The 15,232-nt window shown below is 43.4% G+C and overlaps 1 protein-coding gene across 5 annotated transcripts in view; it reads left to right on the top strand.

The window, feature by feature from the left end:
* Positions 1–15,232, top strand: part of ESRRG (estrogen related receptor gamma) — a 710,000-nt gene that overhangs the window by 277,774 nt on the left and 416,994 nt on the right. The window contains exon 1 of one of the 5 annotated variants that reach the window (XM_045298147.1): positions 2,027–2,086. The exons of the other annotated variants lie outside the window; for them this stretch is intronic. The gene's annotated coding sequence lies outside the window, so the exon portion shown is untranslated. Of the gene's footprint in view, positions 1–2,026; positions 2,087–15,232 lie in introns of those variants that run through there. 5 annotated transcript variants of the gene reach the window in all.

The raw sequence follows: 15,232 nt of genomic DNA, 5'->3' as shown, positions 1-15,232 counted from the left end.
CCCCAGTGTCTGGTATTTCTTTGATAACCCAGTCCAATGTATGGTTTCTGAACTGTAAATCTTCATGGAAACACACAGCCTTTCTTTCTCCCAAGACAGTGTCCCAGTTTGAACCACTTATCTTGCAGTTAGCAGCCCAATGCTTAACCCAGTGTGCTACCAGAGCTCTATTAGTTCAGTAAACAACAACCCACCGCTATCGAGTGGAGTCTGAATTATGTCTAGGATTTTTGTTTGTAATGTTCCGGAAAATATAAAAATATCCTTAGCAGGTCAGTAGGAGACCATGCTTCTGTAAGTCAGGAGACAAAAGAAGTTCTGTGCGGAATTGCTGCATTGCAAAACGGATGTTGATGCCAGGACAGAGGAAGAAATTTTATATATATATTTCTAATTAAGTACACATAGGTCTTCAACCTTTCTTAGTTATACCAGGAATTCCAAAAAGAGTGCAGAAATGTGTGATTGCCTCACAGTATCTGAACAAGTATAAAATACATTCAGTAGAAACAAAATATTGTGTTGACGGGTAGAAATTTACAAATGCGATGTTAGCTAAGTGAAGTGCATATATTAGCATGGATACAGCATCCTTTTTGCTTTTTTTTCTCCGTTTACATTGGCCATGCATTTGTGGAGGGTCACTTCTTCAAGATAAGAGAAAGCCTATCTCAACACTTCAGATCAGTCTTCCCAAAGGACAAGGAAACTTTCTAATCACAGCTCTGAATAAGTGATATTTTCATATAGCTTTTCATCTCTTTTATTCTTGGAAATGCCTCATCAATATATCTGGTGAGAAGCATAAAGCATATAATCAATATTTTCAATCTTTGTTATCTGCATTTTAGAAAACAGCAGGCTATTTATTACAGATTATAGGAAGAGTTTAATCTGTAGGGGGGGAATGATATGTAATATACTCTCTGCATATTAAACTCTACTACCTTTAACTTGGCTTGTCTTGAAATATCATCAAGAAATGTACATTTGATTATTGTTATGAAGGAAATAAGACTGATGAATAATATAACTAGCAAACAAACATACACACATAGATACTTAATCACTATCCTGATTTTATCCAGACAAGTTGTGTTGTACAGATAAGATCTTTGTTTTTGAAACTCCGTACAGAGAGTCCAATAGTGGCGGCAGCTCTTTTATGGGTGTAAATGTTAATTAATTTAATGCTACTCTTACTAAACATAGTATGTTCTTAACATGAAGAATTCCTAAAATAGTTCATCAGTCAATGTTTTGTATTTGGAGAAAAGGAAAGCTAACAGATCACATTTATTAGAAAGGATATTCATGTTGACAACACTTTCATGGCACATTTGTTTTGGGAAAACAATATATTTTCTCCCAAGAGCGCTTAAAAGGGGATTCACTTGGAAAAAAATGCTGATTTATGGGCAGCTTAATTTTTAAGTTGTGTTTTTAGTTCCGTTTGAAGTCACAGGAAAACTATGTAACCCACTATGGGCATGATAAGCATTTGGTAAGACTAATGGAAGTACAAGGTCTTCTCTCAAACAAGACGTAGACCAAGTACATCAAGGTCTGCACTGACTTCAATCAAAATTTGAAACTGTAATTAGGATCTCAATAATAAGCCAACCAACCAAGAAACTTCATAAACTTCTTCAATGTGTATAGCTTGCAGGGTCACAGCCTATTTTTAACCCATGACATTAGCTGGCAAAACTGCAGAGAGGAGGCTCCGAGCTGCTGCTGCGTATGTAAGCTACATCGAAGGACTGCACACAGCCCTCCAATGGGGAAGGCACTGCAAGTTCAGCTAACACAGTTGACATTTCTCAATATTTGACGAACATAGGCCTATTTATTTTCTCATTAATCTGTTTCCCAAATAATCAGTATCAAAGCAAGTGTTTAAAGCAGATTGCTTCTGATAGCCAGTGCTGCAATGAAGCAGGAAGAATCCTTTTGATCTCTTGTGAGTAAACTCGGTTTGCAGATAATACTGAACAAGAGCGTTTCTGTTCATTTGTTATCGAATTCACTAAGAACAAGTGGAATTGAGTTCAACAAAAAAAAAGAAGAAGAAGAAAGAAAAAAGGTAAAGAAATAAAGCCTCATACAGGCATTGGAATACATACCTTTAAATATTGAAAGATAATGATTTGTATAGCATTGTTATATAATGCATTTCTTGTCTTCTATCGGGTGCATGTGACAAATTCCAGTTGATAAGTCCCAGACTCTGGAGTCAGTTGTCTGGCTAGTTATTAAGATTAAGATAAGTACTGAGAACGAAAGATACAGCGCATTGTACCGCCTTTATGGGACTGGCCACCTAGGGTTCTGAGTGTAAACAATGAATTCGTTCACCCTGACTCCCTTTCAAACCTTAGGTGAACACTGTAAATATTACTGGTGAGAAATAACTGGACCCATGTACCAAGATGATTTTTAATATAATATATGTTATTTTACTTAACAAACATAGAAATGCAGTCCTATGTTTACAGAAAGGAGATTTACTGTCATTTTCTCTCTTTTTTGCTTCAGTATCAGTATTCAGAAATAATTAATGGATAATAAGTCATATCAAAAAAGTGAAAAATTTTCTCCTCATAAATTATACTAGGAAAAAAGAGAGCGAGAAGGAGATTTAAGTGCAATTAGGGTATTTTAAGATGCAAGATCTATGAGTAAAAAAAATTATATATTTCTAATGCATATTCAAAGCTAACAGTGCCTATTAGAAGTTTCTCACTAATTTTTCAAAGAGTGAAGAAAGTGTGTGTACTGCTCTCTAAAGCTGATGGAACGTTCCAGAAGCGTACCAAACAGAGACAAATATTTTCTGAAGTTCAGTCAATGATTCACACTAAATATAGTAAATATGAGCTTTGCTGCAAATTGGTAGGCCACGTTTCCAGCACAGCAAAGTTTAACTGTCTCGGCGCTCGCTGGAGGAGTGATAGAAAGGGGTAATTTAGCAAGCACACCACAGCAGCATGCTGCGTCCCGAAGAGCGACGAGTAGCTATTAATTTCTGTTAATGAATTTAAAACGAGATGTATGGAAATGGTTATATGAAATGTATACACTGCTAAACAGTTAACTAGTCCTTAGGGCTTACGCTTTAATTATCTGCCTGTAAATCATTTTGAGCAGGGCAACCTAATGAGTCAAAGAAAGAAAGAAAGAAAAAGGCCAGGGATCGCACAGTAGCTTTGCAACAACTGCTGCACACAAGTAACCAAACAGTCCCTGGGCCTCGGGAGCCGGAACTGTGACTACATCGTCTTCTGTCTTTCCTTGTCCTAGGCCTTCCATGGTTAGAAGGACAGTCAAACGCCGTGTGTGCTTCTGGGTATTTTCCCATCTTTGCATTGGCATGCTAGGGCCCTCTCATCCATTGCGTCTCTCCTGGGTACATGTTGCCCCATGTTGTACAAAAATTCTTTGTTGGTCACACCTGGGCAGTTGCTACTGGCATCTAGAGAGCGGGGGGCCAGGGAGGCTGCTAAATTCTGGGACAGTCTGCAAGCATCCCATCCCAAACAGTTCTCTAACCCACCATGCCACACTGGCACCAAGCTGGAGAAAGCATTTCCTTTGACAGCATAGAGAAGCAGCACATATGCCTGGCACCAAACCCAAAACAAAGGCTACGATGCCACATGAATGCAGTTGGTTGTCGCCCTTTTGCTTCCTGAAAGATCGTTGTGTTTGGAGCCTAAGAGAAGTCAAACACCACCAGTGGGTTTCTGTTTAACTGGTCACTCTGTGACTGCATGAGGCCCCTTTAACTCAGCAGTTATGGTCTTGTGATAAGAGCTTTGGATGAAGAATACGTTCGCCCAGTATTCAATACAGCTTTGTAACGTAGTAGAATCGCCGACCAGGACACACCCAAGTTAGAGAGCGACAATATGCTGAAGAATAATGAGAACTGCGCAGCCCATGCCGGAGCTGGGGCTGAAATGACTGCTGAGACTCACTGTAGCCCCACACTCCCTGACTGGTTGCAGGGAGAACGATGCACTTGTATCATTGAGAGGAAGACACGGCAGAATGCAAAAAAGCAAAGACCCCTCCTAGTCCCTTGCAGAAAGTCATTTTAGGAATGAAAGTGTATCCCTCTCCTCTCTATTCCAGTTAATCATGGCGCCTTCTAGCTCCCTTGAGGCATTTATGGAAATGCCTTCTCTGCTGGGAATAAAGATAAATAGCAAATAGGCTCTCCACCCCCTTCCAGTTTATTAAGTAAAACGAAAATCAGAGCATGATGTCATGGTAGAACAGATTTATAGTGAAAATACTAAACATGGCTTGAAAACTTTAGATAGACGACGTTTATACCCTCACCCATTTTCAAACTTCAATAATACCGAGTCTTGGTGGCCGGAATTGTGCCCTAAAGATCTTGATAAACTGTCACTGGTGTTGTCACCTGGTTTTGTGGCCTAAATAGTAATCATAATGCATGATAAGCTTCCTCGCTTTGATTTTTTTTAAAGGTAGCAACCCTGCTTTTTCCTGCTGAATTACTCTTTGTCTCTGTCTACACACACACACACACACACACACAGTATCTGTCTCGTCAACTCCGACTCATGGCCACTCCATGTGTGTTAGACTTGAACTGGGATCCATCAGGCTCTAATGGTCTTTCTTTCAAGGCCCTTCTAAGCAGACTCCAGCCTTCAACCTTTTAGTTTTCAGCTGAGCATGTTGTCTACTGCTTCCACTACTCAGGGGGCCCCATGAGGAGGAGGACGTTATCAGGGTCCTGAGAATTCCAGGAAGTGTACCTTTTCTGAGGTTGATGACAAAACTCTTGTCAGACCCCAGGATGTTTCTTTCTGCAGCAGAATTGCAGAAGGAGAGCGCTAAATGCAACTGGAGACCTACGTTGCGTTTTATCAGGGCCTCTATTCCACTCTTTTTAATTGGGTCAGGATTCCTCCAAATTATTCACCAATTCTGTGATTGTAGGAAATCAAACAAACAACCATATTTTAGATCGCTGATGGGTATTTAAAAAACAAAAAACAGTTGCAAACATTCATTCCCTTTGAGTGAGTCATTCTATTTTTAAGCATCCTGAGAAAGTGATCAAAACTCTAGACCAGAGATCTCACTGGCAAACTACAGTCTCTGGGCTAAATTCTGTCCACGGCCTATTCATAAATTAAGGTTCACTGCACTGTCGACAACCCCTTAGTTTGCATATTGTCCATGACTGCATCAGAGGTGGGTACATATAAAAGAGAGTCTATATGTCTGCCAAAGCCTATAATATTCATAATCTGCCCTTTAAAGAGAAAGTTTCCCATCTCTCTAGGCAAAGATATGTATTTATTATTTGCCTTTTTCTCAACAGAAAGTGTTAAATAACTTAATAGTTTATTATAGGGCGTTTTTAATGCAAACCCCAAACCAGACCCATTGACATCGAGTTAATTCTAACTTGTATGAGCTTGTTATGAGCATTGTTAACTAAAAGGTAATAAACCCCTATAATTAAATGTTCTGTCCCAGCCAAAATGTTTACCAAGAAGTTTTAAACCCATAACTATATAGTAAGTGGGGAGAAAGTAAATTTGAAGGTTGTATATAGGATAAGATTCTACATGTGAAAGATGTGCAAAGGAAGAGGATGCTAAGGTAGTGATTTAAGCCTTGGTAGGATTGAGAATCACTTTCATTTTCTTCATCTTCTAAATTTCCTACCGTGGCTCTTTCAGATTAACTTTACTATGAAGGGAGAAAAGGTTACTTCATCGTTGTGAACAGAAGATCAAGGAGGAAGAGATGGGAACAGAGAGGAAGGGGGAGGAGGGTGGATACAACACTAGACAGACATAGCAATGATGGTGAAGGTGACACAGAGTGGGGCGACAGCCCGTTCGGTTCAAGGGGTGGCTGATGGCAACTAATACGAGCAGCAAGAGTGGAGACCTGGGAGGATGTAACCGGGCGTGGGAAATCTGTGAAGAACGATAAGGATGTGTCCCAGAGTTTCAGAGGTGGGGACATTTTCCGGAGAGAGGGATCTGACTCTGATGCTGACATTGAAGCCACTGGGAGTCCCAAGGTATAAAACTAAGGCTGGTAGACCTCATGGACGTGACAAGCAGAAAAGGGCAGAGATCTAGGGACACGGCTCTAACCGATGTGGACGACTTCGGGATTTTGCTGAGAACCAGCATTTTTCTGATTCAGGCTTTGGTTTTCCGCTTTTCTCTGTCTCTCTCCCAATGAAAGGCAGTGTCTGCCACCTTCAACCTGCTCGTTTTACAAGAGGTGGATTGGCTAACACGCTATGGCACTTGTTTCTATATGATTTTGATTTCGAAAAATTTTGCCAATAGAAAAAGTAGGTGACTATTCTGATGCTCTGCCCTCATGGAGTTTGAATTCTAGGGCAGGAAACATGATAAGCATATCAATCCGTACAGAAATGCACTCTGTCTGAGACAGACATGCGAGAGGAAGGCAATAATTAAGCTAATGACTTTGGGGAGTGGCTATGACACAAGTGCCGCTTTAGATAAGAGTTACCGAGGAATCCTCCGTGGGGAAACCGTGGGATCTGTGTGGCTATGTCAGGTGGATTGAAAACCACTTCATTCCAAATACATATTCAAATTGGGCTGTGGTAGTGAATAAAACAAACTCCCTGTTCATACTGAGTCGTCATTTTTGAGTGCGTGTATCGTGCACCTGTGACTAATGTGGGCACACATGCAAACACTGTAGAGAAAAGTGCAGCAAGAGAAGAGGGGTCGAGGCTGGAGTAGAATGAGGTGGGGCCCTCTTCGTCACCAGCTCTGTGAGCTCATATGTGAGTGGAATGCTGGGATGAGTTGGGCGAGCTCTCAGAGCAGAGTCTCTAAAGCACAGGGCCTGATTGGAGAGGAGCTGGATGTCTTTGGGTGATGGAAAGAAGACCCGGGTATTCAAAGTATGGTGAGTAGCTTGGAGAGTGAGCTAAGTAGGGTTGACCATGCAGGGCCTTGGAGACTAATTGAGAATAAGTTGAATTGTTGAGATTTTCTGCGCTTTCTGAGAAGCAAGCATTGGGGAAGTTTGAAGCAGGCTAACATGTGATTTCATTTTAGTCGCGGCATTTGATACAGTAGGGAAGGTCGTGTACCTCCTTTCTTGGTGGTTAAAGCATAGCCAGACAATGTCCATCCACTTAGTTCCCCTTTGACTGACCTCAGAAAGGATGAGATTTCAGCAAGGTCTGGTTCGTATTTCTTCAACCTGTAATGAATTGCCAGTACTGCCTTGGAATTCACAAAGAGGTTAATCTGGCTGCAAGGAAGGAAGAAGCAGGAGGATTCTCCCTCTCTGTTTCCCTCTCTCCTCATTCCTTCTGTTTTATTAAGGCAAGAGTTGTATTTTCATCTCCCAAGCGCTGTATATTAAGATAACAAGCTCCAAGACGAAAGCACCCAAACAGTGTGCACGAGGTAAAATTAGGACGATACTTGGATTCCTGCAGGCTCTAATTAAAGCGATTGAGATGAAAAAAGAGTTATTTCAATTCAGATTTATATTCCAAAGAAACAAAAAAAAAGGAAGAAAGAATGGGAAAGTGAAATACAGCAAAAAAAGAGAACTCTTAATTCCCATGTATTCAACTCACCCATCAGAAGAAATGGCATTAATTCAGGTACCCAATTACAGTAATGTGGTTCAGAGCACCGCAATAGGTGTTTCAATCTCAAGCCAGGACTAACATTTGTAATCCTTTAAATGCACTTAAGAAATTGATGTTACAGCCCCACAATCTGTTAGGGGCCTTGCTTCCTGGATGATTGTAAAGTATCCCACCATTAATTGGATCATCAGAATGTGATCCGCGTCCTGGTCCCTGGATTATGGTAGACTGACTCTGCTCTGACGTGTTGAACCAGAAGCTCCTCTTGCTAGATATTTTGACCCTTAATGTAGATAAGTGCTATTTTTCATCAATCTTAGCATGCATTAAAAAGGGGGAAATGTCAATTGAATGTGAGCCATTTAACTTAATTCAACATCTTTTAATTTAATACCTTGGAAAAGTTAGTCTCTCCGACCTGCCTAACACTTCTACTGATGGAATATTTTGTAAGACCCCATTGAAGAAAGTTGTCTTCCATGTGTTAAAAAAATTGAAAATTTGAAATTCCCTGCTTGTCTTGTGTAGGGTTGGAGATGGAAATGTGGACCCACAAAATTCAAACCAACCAACAAAAGAGTCATTTATTAATAGTTCCCTCTGTTGGGAGAGTGTCGAAGGAGACATGGAAATAAAAACTAAATACATGATTTGTCTCCCAGTCCTTTGTGTTTGAAATATGGAGCAACGAGGTAGTCTTATTGCCCAGCCATTACACACTTTGAGCAAGGTAGAAAGGACTGTTGCGTTCCTTTGAAGGCAAAAACAGAGGGAAGAATTGATCTCAACTAGCAAGGAGCCCTGGTGGCAGTGGCGGTTCAGTGTGGGTGGTTCGAACTCACCATTGACTTCAAGGGAGATCGATGAGGCTCTCCGTTCCCATCAAGACTAGAAAGCCTCAGAAATCCTACCTAGGGTCACTGTGATTTGGAATCAACTCGGTGGCAGTGAGTTTTTCGGTTGCGTGCGCACTACATCATTTCATGTGCGATTCTTAGCGGCAAAACTCAGCTGCTAACAAGAAAGCCAGACGTTTGAACTCATCAGCGGCATTGTAGGAGAGAAGACCAATCATCTGCTCCCGTCGGTTGATTCGGCGCCATTAGGTTGGTTCTGACCTATAGCTGCCCTACCTAGGCACCACAGAGGGAAACGCAGCCCGGGGCTGCGCCATCCTCACGGGTTCCCGTGCTTGAGCTCATTGTGCAGCTCCTGTGTCGGTCCATTTCACTGAGAGCGCCTTCTTTTTCACTGCCCCTCCACCAAGCACAGTGTCCTTCTGCAAGGGTGGGTCTTTCCTGATGGCACGTCCGATGTATGGAGGACGAAGTCTCACCATCCTGGCTGCTAAGGAGCACTCTGGCCACGCTTCTTCCGAGACAGCTTTGTGTGTCCTTTTGGGCACTCCCCTTCAATATCCGTTGCCAGCACCACAATTCCAAATGCATTGATTCTTCTTTTTTCTAATTTATGTAATCCCATAAAGATTACAGCCTCGGAAATCCTGTGGGTCTGTTCGACCCTGACCTATGTTCACTATGAATTGAAATTGAGTCAATGGGACACAACAACTTCATTTGTCCGGGAATCCTTGGGGGAGCCCACAATGAAAGTGCTACCCTGATCAATGAAAAAAAAAAATCAGGTTTGAGTCTACTCAGAGATGCTTCCGGAGAAAGGGTTGGGGATCTACTTCCAAAAACCCAGCCACTGAAAGCCATATGCTACGCTGATGCACATGGGTCACCAAGAGTACGATTCAGCGCAGCAGTAACTGATGTCTTTGCTGTTTAGAATTAGTTCACTGCCGCCACTATTGTGGATGCCGCCTGTGTCACCAGTCTAGAAATGCGCACAGCAGCTCCATGGTTTCTAATCCTGCCAACTCAAGGGTGAGCTCCCCTGAGACTCACATCTGTGCGCCCACATCTGACGCATGTGGCAAGAGAACAACCTTCAGCCCGTGGTTACCTTTCCAAGATCTGTGATGGAAGCACAACTGTCAAATTCATAGAAGGGGACTTCATGGACTACTAAAGGTGTTTTCCTGCCCATGGGTAGCGAGAGAGATGCCTGCCCGCCTGTGAAAGCCATTGAAAACTCAGTAAAAATGGCTTGTGTTGGTCTCTGGCGGGGACGTCTTGTAAGCACATCACATATCATTTAATTGGAGCCGGTCTAGATGTCGCAGCCTCTCTGAGCAGAAAGCACACCTGCCGCTTGCTTGCAGGACCCTGTTGGTTGGAGAATAAAGTGGGTTTGTGACAAAGTTCGTATACCGGTTCCTTGTGCTCCGAAGACAAATGGAGCCAGAGCCTTTGCTGCTGTGGCCAGTGCCCTGGTGGTCCCTTGCAGACAGCTTTCTGTTCACATTGCAGCATGCCCTTCTTCCCTAATGGGGTCCCTTGGTAGGGAGGGCCACGTGAGTGCAGGATAGATGGGATGCCCTAAAGACCTGTGTCAGACTTTCTCATAAGCCAGGTCTTACTGAACTCTGAACCAGTCTGAAGATACAAATTCAACTTGGAGACAAGAGGAAAAGGAAGGGAAGGCAACGTTAAGAACCTTCCCTAGCACTCAGTGCTGCGACGAGGCTTGTAGCATGGGTTGCCTAAGCAAGACGGTCCAGCATCAGCAAAAGCCTATGTTCTTTGGAGGGCTCCTTACTTTCGCTATGAGATGGGCATGGAACTCAAGGCCACAGAGTTGATTCCGACACACCGTGACCCAATAGCACAGGTAGAACTTCCCCACGGTGTTTCCCAGGCTGCCGTTTTCCTGGAAGCAGACTACCATGGCTGTCTTGTTGGGAAGAGCTCCTAGGCTCGTACCGCAGACCTGTGGGTTAGCAGCCAAATGCTTCACTGGCGTACCACTAGAGCTCCTGGGACAGGGGAACTGGACCTCATCATGAAAAATAAGAAAATGTTTGTCTTTTTACCGAGGCTCTGTGCCATCCTTCCTTCTTGTTTTTCTTCTCTAAATGTGAGGATTCATTAAGAAATGATGCCTGCTCTGCTTGCTGAACCCGGATGAACTAGCATGGGCATTCTCTAAAGGTTTGATGCAGGGGGAAAAACACATACACACTAGACTTTCTGTCTTGTATTCCAAATTGTAAGCTACATCTGCCCCTTTGGGGTTGAGGCGAGGTGAAGAGGTGCTAGCATGATAAAGTCAATCTGCCATAAGCTACCTGTCTTATTGCTTTAGGTTTTCGCCTGCTCTGCCGCTGTCCTGCAGAGGCAGAATTCTTAACCTTTCTCCAAAGTGGGCTGCAAAATGCTCCGTGACTTTGCTCTTTCATGTTAAAGTTCCATCCTAAGTGGACGTGGCAGATGTTTTTGCCCAGCGCTCCTGCACCTCCCCAGTTTCCTTCCTGATTGAGTTCTTGTGGAATCCCCCATGACAAGAAGAGAGTGCAAACCAGCGCTGACCAGAGTCCAGGCTCCTGTGTTAGGAGAAAGGTGTTTACCCTGCATTTTAAGGCTTATTAAAAAGGACACAGCACTGATGGGAGGCCAGTGTTGGAAGTCGAGCTGAGTTTCTCTCTCTCTCTCTCTCTCTCTCTCTCTCTCTCTCTCTCTCTCTCTCTCTCTAAATGTGTGTGTGTGTGTCTCCCTCTCTCTCTTTCTTTCTGTAGCTCTCCCTTCCTCCCTTGCCCCCCACCTCTTTTTTTCTTCCCCAGGGATTAGGACAAAAACAAATTCTCTTGGAGAGATCCGTGGTGCGCTCCAACACAGAGGCTGCCACTTCAGTTTTGGTTTTGCTGATGGTCATGGTCAGCTATGTGACCACTATTTTTAAACCCAAGGAAGAATTGATCAAGGTACATTTGGTGAGTTAGAGCATGGTGGGTGGGTTTTAGCCAATGTCATGAATTTGATCACTGACCAGTCTAGTTATTTTTATTCTTTTTTTTTTATAGCTTCACAAGACTTTGCTAAAACTCAGCAAATGTTTTGCACACCGTTTTTTAGTGTTCTGAGTAATCAGAAAAGGGAACATCACAATGTTAATGTCATTATCAAAAGGATAGCACATAGGTGCACTCAGTGTCAGTCATAGGCTAGTGGTGGCAGAAATACAAAAATAGAGGTGGACATAAAGACAGTATTTGTTGCCAGATCACAACTCCTTACTCGGTTATCAGACTCAGAACCAAGGTTCCTTGTGCACTACTGATAAATTATGATATGAGGAAATCAAAAATGATCTCACTCGTTCTCTAGCTTGTGGCACTCGGGAGGAGGAAGTCTAAAACAGGCAGAAGGTACGGTTGCAGAAGCAATACCAACTAGTTCCACGGTGGCTGTGGACACTGGGTTATACCTTCTCAAGTCCAGCTAGAGGTGAAGAACTAATTTGGGTGGAAACTGACTGAACTGAAAGCTCAGCTCCCAAACTTAGGTTGAGGTAGACGGACCTATCATTACATTGGCTTTGGAGGGCACTCTTAGCTGCCCACCACCCCAATTATACTCACCCTATCAAAAGATTAAAAAAACACAACTCAATTCAAAGTTTCTCATAGCTCACAGACGTTCTAGCCTACTTTGTAAGAAGTCCACACTCATAACTATAAAACAAAATTAATTTTAGCACATCGACACTCTCATCTCACCAAGAACAACCCTGGGGTGTCCTTGGACCCCACAGGTAGTTTTTGACAGCTGGAAGTCATAGCGCGGTGAGCGGTGCTTACAGTTCAGGGCTCAGGGCCTTGCTAGCCTGCTTTTTAACTCCCTGTTGTCATTCATGATGAATTCTTCGTCTTCTCCTATCCAGCAGATCAAATCCTCTTCAGGACTGCCTGACTTGAAGGGACCTGCAGACTGTCTCTGCCCAAACTCATTGACTCATTTTCCCCCTTCAACTCTGTGCTGTACATTAGGTTTACATTTCAGATCCATCAACTCTTATTCAACAGTCTAGACTACTCATCAACACCCCCCACCCCACCCCAAAAGTTTATTCTTCACCCGTTCCTTGATTTCTCTTCTCATTCTGGTGGACTATCTTCTGTATCACCGAAGTGAACGCCTGTCACCAGTCTAGCCCGATGCTTTGTCCTCCCACGCTGACCCTTCCCTACTTGGCAATATCCGTTTCCTTTGCTATGAACTCTTTTCTCTGTTTGGGGTTGTGTCTGCACCCCCACCACCACTGCCCCATAACAGAGGCCTCATGCAACATTTTCCCTTTGGGGAATGGCTAATTTAACTCTGCCTAATGTTCTCCAGGCTGATTGCCTCATCTGTAACCCAGGACTTGCCAGCCTAAATCAGTGACTGCTTACTTCTCGCTCCATAACCAAGACACATGCACTGCCAGCCCATCGATTCTGACTCCTGATGACTCTATATAGGGTTCCCCCAACTCTAAATCTTTTGATTTGAACTATTGACTTTGCAGTCAGCAGTCCAACACTAGCTCCAAGCTGCTGTCTCCTCCCCTCCACCCCCGTAGTCATGGATATTAGATATCAGAGCAGTCACGAAAGTATGAAATGGCCACTTGTCTATTTTAGAAACTGAAGTTTTCTGTAGAAAGAGTTACCGCTTTTCAAGTTACATGAATGAATAAATGCTTTTAATTGGAACTAGATGCAGCCAGCTGCTGAGAGTTTAGAGGTTTGAGTCTACGACGGGGCACCTTGGAAGAAAGGCCTGGTGGTTCACTTCTGAAAAATTAACCATTGAAAACTCTAGGAAGCACAGTTCTACTCTGATATTTACGGGGCAACCGGAAGTTGGGACTCAACTCAGTGGCAACTGTTTACCTGCACCTGGGTGCATACTTAACCATATGCCAGCTTATTTGGTAATCCTTCCTCATAGGAGATCTGGTGATATAGTCATTGCACATTGGGCTGCTAGGAAGGTTCGCAGTTCGAAACCATCAACTGCTCTGCAGGAGAAAGATGAAGCATTCTACTCCCATAAAGAGTTACAATCTCAGAAACCTACAGGGGCAGCTCTACCCTGTCCTACATGGTTGCTGGAAATCGGAATTAACCTGATAGCAGTAATTTTGAGGTTTGGGGGTCTTTTTAAAAATTGTAATGGGTTTGGAGGCTTTGCGTGTCTGGTAGTAAAGCTTGGAAACACTTGCTTTTCCTCCTTGGACTGTGTATGTGTGTGTTTCTGTGTATGTATGTGTAGGAGGATATAGGTGTATTTCAGTGTGTGTGTGTGTGTGTGTGTGTGTGTGTGTGTGTGTGTGTGTGGGCCTGTATATACTCTGGCCTATTTTATCCAGGATTTTCATTCTCAATGATTTCTCTTCTCTCCCCATCTTTTGTCTCTGCCACTCAAACCAATTTCGACCATCCACCAGCTCTCATTTGGGATAATAGTCTCTCTTTTTGCCATCGTGTTGTCATGCTCGACGAGGCTGTGCAAGGATTTTAAATTAGCCAAAACGTTTGCATGCTGGGCTGACTCTGTTACCACTACTAGTTGTGGAGCACGGCACCACTTGAAGCTAAAATGGATGATTGCTCAGAAAAAAAGATCAGAAATTGTTAGTGACCGTTGTCAAAACCATTCAGGCCAAGCCCCTTTTCAAAACCAGACCAGGGAGAGGAGAAGCCCCGTCTTGTGGCGGGCTCCATGGGCATCCCATTGTGTTAGCGAGCTCGGCTCCCGTGGCGAGCTGGCGGACCTGCTGGGCCCGTGAGCCTGTGACTGTGGAGACAAAGGCCATGAACAAAGTAAAATAAAGAAGCAAAAGCGTGCAGGTCCATTCACTGACTTGCTGCTGATGCGTTTCACTGACTGACGAGGGAGCACGGCCTGGCTTTCTCAGTTGGTTTTATTCTCTCCACCCTGAGGTTTACTCACTGCAGACTCGGGCCAGCAGAACTGATTCTCCATCTCCCTATGAAGCTCTCGGGTGTCCACACAAAAAGGAAGCCTCGCGGACACGAAGTGTTAGTTTCCAAAGTGATTTGTTGCTGGTATGTCTGAGCTGGGTCTTCACATTATCCAAACCCTAGCAATTTTGGTGAGGTCTAGACATCAGTCTTTTAGTTAGCTGGTAGGAGTGGGACAAATGGTTCCAGGACCAACTGGAAAGTTGGCTGTTCCAACCTCCGAAGCCACGGTTGGAATCTGCTTCCTAAAACTCACGACTTTGCAAAGCCTGTGGGTCAGTCTACTCTGCACACAGGGGGTCGCCAGGAGCGGCTATCAACAGCAGAGAATAAAAACAATAGCAATAACAATAAACAATAATCCGGGTGGTGTTTGGCCCATTCTGACTCCGGGTGATGCCAAGTATGAGAAAACAGAACTGTTCCCCATAGTGTTTTCAATGGTTGAACTTTTGGAAATAGATCACCATTCCTTTCTTCTAACCTAAGGATACAAATAAAGACGTCCTCACTTATTTTTGTTAAAATAGCATCGTCTGCCCTCCTCACCCAGACCTTCAAAAAGATTTCACTTACTTCAGAGGGAAATACACGAGCATACACTTTTTTGTTTTTAACTTTGCTGTTAAAAAGACACTGGTACAGATAGGAACTGAAAATACAGGGAATCCAGGGCGGATGAGCCCTACAGGACCAGTGGT

Source organism: Echinops telfairi, unplaced genomic scaffold (assembly GCF_000313985.2).
Source record: "Echinops telfairi isolate 266 unplaced genomic scaffold, ASM31398v2 ScPeMD7_7424;HRSCAF=8462, whole genome shotgun sequence".
Taxonomy (NCBI): domain Eukaryota; kingdom Metazoa; phylum Chordata; class Mammalia; order Afrosoricida; family Tenrecidae; genus Echinops; species Echinops telfairi.
Note: the sequence above shows the minus strand (reverse complement) of the source record. Positions and strands in the feature narration are given on the sequence as shown.